Raw genomic sequence first — 7,091 nt, 5'->3', positions numbered from 1 at the left:
GAAAGAATCTTAAGCAGGCTCCACACTCAGCTTGAAGCACAATGCAGGGCTTGATCGTACAGATAATGGGAGAGGCAGAGAAAGGGAGACAATCTGAACCAGCTTCCAGGCTCTCAGCTTCGAGCTATCGCACAGAGCCCGACAGGGGGCTTGCACCCGTGAACAGTGTATGAGATCATAATCTGAGCGAAAGCTGAATACTCTACCAACTGAGCCACCACCCAAGCTCTCCTAGCAGTCTTCTAAAGTGGAAAATCATGTCACTTATAAGTTTTATTGTCCTGTCTGACTAATTTGTTAATGTGAAGAACCTATCCATAAGTGTAGCCCAAATATTTCAGCTTGAATCCAGTGACCTTCACTTCCATTGTCCTCCCAGCAACCTATTTCCATGGCTATATGTAGTAATGACCAAAGTTCAGGAGTGAGAGTACTATAAAGCTGCCTCCGCTACAAGTGTAACAGCTTTGTCCCTTAACCGCTGTTCTTTGTTCTCACTAAGCCTCACAACTGTATAGAGTTGGATCCTTCTATTTCTCTGTGGTCATCTCAAACCCAGTGGTTCTCAACATACCAAAATCATGGGGCTTTGTGATAATGTGGATTCCTAGGTCCCAATGCTAGATAGGCATGTAGGTGTGTAGGTCCATGTGGGGGCCAGGAATTTGCACTTTAACTGATACTTGAGGTCAGTGATTCTTGAGGTGTGATCCCTGGGCTTAGCAGGAGTCTCCCTAAGAAATTGTTAGAAATATAAACAAAGTCTGGGCCCCTAAACAGGTCTACTGAGTCAAACAGGATAGAGGCCAGTGATCTTTTTTATTTAAAATTTTTTTAACATTCATTTTTCAGGGACAGAGTGTGAGTGGGGGAGGGGCAGAGAGGGGGACACAGAATCTGAATCAGGCTCCAGGCTCTGAGCTGTCAGCACAGGGCCCAATGGCAGGGCTCAAACTCACAAACCGTGAGATCCTGACTTGAGCTGAAGTCGGGCACTTAACCGACTGAGCCACCCAAGCGCCCCCAGTGATCTTTTTTAAGTCATCTAGGTGATATGTGCCAAAATTTGACAACCACTGTTTTTTGTTTGTTCAGTTTTAAAATATTTTAAAGAGAGTGTGAGCAGGGGAGGACAGAGAGAGAGGAAGATACAGAATCTGAAGCAGGCTCCAGGCTCCAGGCTCCAAGCTGTCAGCACAGAGCCTAACATGGGGCTCAAACTTAAGAACTGTGAGATCATGACCTGAGCCAAAATCTGGCGCTTAACCAACTGAGCGATCCAGGTGCCCCCAGAATCTGCATTTTAGATCTAAAACTGGTTGTTGGGGAGACGGTGGTTCAGCTCAAGTCATGATTTTGCGGTTCATGAGTTTGAGCCCCACATCGGGCTTACTGCTGTCAGCACAGAGCCCACTTTGAATCCTCTGTCCCCCTCTCTCTGCCCCTCCCCTGCTTGTGCTCTCACAAAAATAAACATTTAAAAAATAAAATACAGATTCTGAATCAGTTTATGCTGCAGGTATATCAGCTCTGTTCAGTGAGACTTACTGACGAAGGAAATATTCTATACGTTTATTGTCTGATAGAGTAGCTATTAGCCACATAGTTATAATCTGAAACGTGGCTAGTGTGACTGACAAACTGATTTTTTATTTAATTTTAGTGAATTTAACCTCACCCCATATGGTTATAGTGGATAGTGTAGTTTTGGTGATTCTGATGCTGGTGATAGCTGGCCCACTTGTTAAAACAATTCATTAATCAAATTCTAACCAAATGCTATGGGGAAATCCTTCCAAGCATGATGTAAAATGTAAAAGCTATAAAAGAAAAGTTAACAAATCTGACATTAAAATTAACATAGGGGGGTGCCTGGGTGGCTCAGTCGGTTAAGCGTCCGACTTCGGCTCAGGTCATGATCTCGCCACGATCTCGCCGTCTGTGAGTTCGAGCCCCGAGTTCGAGCCCTGCGTGCGGCTCTGTGCTGACAGCTCAGAGCCCGGAGCCTGTTTCAGATTCTGTGTCTCCCTCTCGCTGACCCTCCCCTGCTCATGCTCTGTCTCTCTCTATCTCAAAAATAAATGAAACGTTAAAAAAAAATAAAAATAAAATAACATAGGTTGGGGCACCTGGCTGGCTCGGTCGGTAGAGCATGTGACTCTTGATCTCAGGTTTGTAAGTTCGATCCCCACATTGGGTGTAGAGATTACTTAAAAATAAAATATTTAAAAAAACAAAACAGGTCAAAAGCTATTAGGTTAAAGGATAAGTGCTGTACTAGAAAATATTTAACATTTTTTTTAACATTTATTTATTTATGAGACAAAGAGCATGGACGGGAGAGGGTCAGAGAGAGAGGGAGACACAGAATCCAAAACAGGCTCCGGGCTCTGAGCTGTCAGCACAGAGCCCAATGCGGGGCTCAAACTCATGGACCGCAAGATCATGACCTGAGCCAAAGTAGGACGCTTAACCGACTGAGCCACCCAAGTGCCCCTTAACGACCTTTAACAAATATTTGAAGAGCGTGCGACTTCGGCTCAGGTCATGATCTCGCGGTTTGTGAGTTCGAGCCCCGCGTCAGGCTCTGCTGACAGCTCAGAGCCTGGAGCCTGCTTCGGATTCTGTGTCTCCCTCTCTCCTTCAAAAATAAACATTAACAAAACATAAATTTAAGGGGTGCCTGGGTGGCTCAGTCAATTGAGCATCCAACTTCTGCCCAGGTCATGATCTTGTGTGAGTTTGAGCGCTGCATTAGCCCCGCATTCGGATCCTGTGTCTCCCTTTCTCTTTGTGCCCCTCCCCTACTCGTGCTCTGTCTTGGTCTCTCAAAAATGAATAAGTGTTTAAAAAACATTTTTTAACATAATTTAAGCCAACATTTCTAGGAATTTATGGAAGAAGTATTACTGCACACTGTGTACAAGATTTATTTTTCATTCATTATTGCATGTAATAGCCATGTGAAACAATCCAAGTGACCATTAATGGGGTAAAATAAATTATTACATGTTCTTAGGGCATTATGTGCAGTCATAATAAAATAGATGTATTGGGGCTTCTGGCTGGCTCAGTTGGTACAGCAAGTGATTCTTGATCTTGGGGTTGTGAGTTTGAGCCCCAAGTTGGGCATAAAGATTTACTTAAAATCTTTAAAATTTAAAGAAAAGAGTAAATGTACTGACACAAGGTTCTGCAAAACAAAGGTCATAAAACTTAATTTTTCTGGGGGCACCTGGGCTAAGTCAGTAGAGCATGTGACTCTTGCTCTCAGGGTTGTAAGTTTGAGCCCCACGTTGGGTGTAGAGGTTACTGAAAAAGTGGCTCCTGGCTGTCTCAGTCAGAAGAGCTTGTGACTATTGATCTTGGGGTTGTTAGTTCAAGCCCCACATTGTGTATGGAGATTACTTAAAAATGAAATCTTTAAAAAAAAAATTACTAAATAAAAATAAAAGTTTTCTGCAGTGTGCTTCCACTAAGGTTTAAAAAGATGCAAGGGTGGGGGGTGGTATATAAAGTTCTATGTGTAAGGAATTGGATCGAAAGTGAATGGGGTATATGCAAAACTTTTAGTAAGAAAGGGGAAGTGTGATTTTGGGGGTAATTGTACTGTTGAAAGGATTTATTTCCTGTGTATCAAGAATATGTTCATGTATTCCTTGTGTAAAGAAAAAAACCAAAACTGGTGTTACAAGACAGCATTCAATTTCTGAGGTAGAAACTTTTTTTTTTTTTTTTTTTTTTTAATTTTGAGACAGAGACAGGTTGAGTGGGGGAGGGGCAGAGAGAGGGGGAAAGAGCCTGCTTGGGAGCAGGCTCCACACTGTCTGTGCAGAGCTCCATGCGGGGCTTGAAATAATAAACCATGAGATCATGAACTAAGCCGAAATCAAGAGTTGGTCGCTTAACCAATGAGCCCCCCAGGCAACCCTCTGAGGTAGAACTTTTAAGGATTACATTTGGGAATGACTGAGGAGTTAAGATGCTTAAGTGAAATGTGAGTGTGAAATTAATTGGAATTCAGAGGTTAAAGAACTCTAGAAGCTAGAATATTGCATGGATTGTTTTCATGAATTTGAAATCATCCAAAATGATAATAAAAAATGTAGAGACAAAAACATCCTAGCCATTACAGGGTACTAGAAGAATGTGTGGCATGACCAAATAAAATTGGTAAGTTTTTCAGTCACACATTGTGCAGTCATTTGGAATTCAGGTAAAAAGCCAGATTGGGTCTACGTGGTTCCTATTGTCTCATTATAAATAGCTTCTGTTTCAAGTAAAATATTACCTTGGGCTATCTGGGAATCAAGAAACATGATAAAGGACCAAAACATACCAGAACTCTAAACTAAATGACACAATTTGTTCAGAAAGGTCCATCTCAATTCAAGCTAACCACGTTTACATTTATTTTAGACAGTATTTACAAATTTAGCAGCTTTTCTGATTTCAGAACAGGACCTAAAGTTGCTGAGGGCAAACACTGACAGCAAAAATAAGTTCACAAACTTCAGGGGTCCCTGGGTAGCTCAGTCCGTTAAGCGTCCAACTTTTGGGTTTCGGCTCAGGTCATGATCCCATGGTTCGTGAGATTGAGCCCCGAGTCAGGCTATGCGCTGACATCACAGAGCCTGCTTGGGATTCTCTCCCCCACCCTCTCTTTCTGCCCCTCCCCTGCTTGTGTGTAAGTGCTCTTTCTCAAAATAAGTAAACATTAAAAAGTTCACAAGCTTGGGGCTGGGTGGTTCAGTCAGTTAAGCGTCTGACTTCCAATCAGATCAGGATCTCACGGTTCACGACTTCCAGCCCCACAATGGGCTCTGTGCTGACAGCTCAGAGCCTGGAGCCTGCTTCATTCAGATCTTGTGTCTCCCTCTCTCTCTGCCCCTCCCTCACTTGCATTCTCTCTCTCTCTCTGTCTCTCTCAAAAATATATAAACATTAAAAAAAAAATTTTTTTAAGTTCACAAACTTAAGCATAATGGAGAAACATCTCTTAGACATCTACCTTAGTAACATTGAAAGTTAGCATTGCAATGTGATTCAAAGATGTTTACTGATAAGTCAAATATCCAAGAAAAAGTTAAATTACTTGATTATCTGCTAAGGGAACAAAGAAATATGTGACACATTTGAAAAAGCAATGAGCTTCAGTTATTTGGAAATTTATGAAAATCTAATACCTGGGTTTAGTGAAGTGTCAGGATAAATGTGTTTGATGATTAATAAAATTTTGGCCAAGACCAAAGTTGGTGATACAAAACCAAAGGATCTTAGCACTAAGTCAATAGTAAGTTGTAATACTAGCTGACATAAATACAGTGTTAATTATGTGCCAGGTATTGTTTTAAATGCTGCTTTCATTAATAATCTTAAATCTCAGAACAAACCCTATGAGATTATTTCCATTTTATTATTGCTTTTATAGATTAGAAAACTAATGCTCAGAGAATTTAACTTGCCCAATGACATCTATTAAGTAGCAAAAACAAGATTTTAACCTTGACAGTCTGGCTTCAGTGACAATACTCTAAGGAATATCCTAGCCTATCTATACAAACTTAAGCTCTAATAGTTGAGGGAGGCTAGTAAAATATATAGGATCTTATTAACTGGGATACTGTGCCCAGCCTAATGGAAAGCACACATGGGTCACAAATCAAAAATGTGGATTATGTCTTATGATGCAGCCCATTGAAATCTTTGACCCCACTTACCCAGGATATAAATCCCCAGTTTTCAAACCTAATTGGTTCTTTTCAGCCCTTATTTTATAGGATGTTTATGTGATTGGTGCTATTGACCACTTTCTCCTTAACATTGTCTTTCCTAATTATTAACATGGTTTTGGTCCTCTGCTGCTTCCTTCGCTATTTTTCTCTACCTGCTCCATACATGTTGCTGTTTTCTTGGGTTCTTTCCCTTTTACTAGGCAAGATTACCAAAATTTTACATTCTCTTCCTGTTTTCTCCTTCAAATTCTTTAATAGCTCTACCTGCCAAACAGGAAAATTTTTCACTATCATTCAGAAAGATGAGAACTAATGGGAGTTGGTGGGGAAAAGTCTGGGGAGGTAGCACCATTATGAACTCTATATAGCCAGGTTCTAATAGATTAAGGTCTCCAATCCCACCCCCAAACACAGAAAAGGATGCCCTGTTTCTGCTTTTCCATACTCCAGTAACACTTCCTCACCCCTACCTCTGCCAGTCTCCATTCCATCCAAAGTACTGAGAGCTGGCTCCTGTTAATCTCCTTACTATCCCTTCTCTTTTTTCCTTCACCTCTATCTAACCTTCCTCACCTGCAGTTAAAACAAAAGGAGCATAAGGTTTCATGCAAACGTGTGCTTGGAATAGTCTTCCTACTTTATCCTAGGAATTTCTACTCGGTTTCACAACAGGTATATCCATCTCCTACTGTTAGAGGCAATTCCCCTACATCTCTAGGTGACCCATATTTATCCCCTCTTTCGTGCACCCACTTAACCCTGTACTAATCAGGACCCATCACATTTTACTGCATTGTTTTCTGTTTTTAAAAGGGAGGTCTTATCTTTTGTTTCCTCAGTGCCTAGCACACATCTGTTAAGTGACTGGGTTCCATTAATTTCTTTCATTGTACGGTTTAAAGTGATTTAGATTGTCCGGATTCGTGACATGCTGAACGGCCTGGAAGCTTCCAAGAGTACTACTGCAAAAGAAAAACCGAGTTCTGAGTCTGGAGAAGTCTCCGGACTTTTCCAAGGTCACCGTCAGTGGTGTTTCCCCAGGCTACTACTTCCCCAACCCCCGCCCCTGAGACTGTCAACCTACTTCAAAGTCCTATCTAAGGTGAGAGCCCAAGGACAGTCAAAAACAGCCCACGTGCTTCACAACAGGAACTCTGCCCCTTTCTTAAACGTAGTTCCGCCAAGTACTCTCTCCAATTGACATCGCTGTTGTCCAATTACATTTCGAGTCTCTGAGGGTTGCCCCTTACCAGACAATATCCAATGAAAAAGAAGGAATTCAGATTGGCACCAATTTTGGCCAATGGATGAAAAGATCAGAGATTATTAACCTATAGGAGCAGCACTGAGAGTGAT

Source organism: Prionailurus bengalensis, chromosome B4, assembly GCF_016509475.1.
Source record: "Prionailurus bengalensis isolate Pbe53 chromosome B4, Fcat_Pben_1.1_paternal_pri, whole genome shotgun sequence".
NCBI classification, from domain to species: Eukaryota; Metazoa; Chordata; class Mammalia; order Carnivora; family Felidae; genus Prionailurus; species Prionailurus bengalensis.
The sequence above is the reverse complement of the archived record's forward strand: the minus strand, read 5'-3'. Positions refer to the sequence as shown.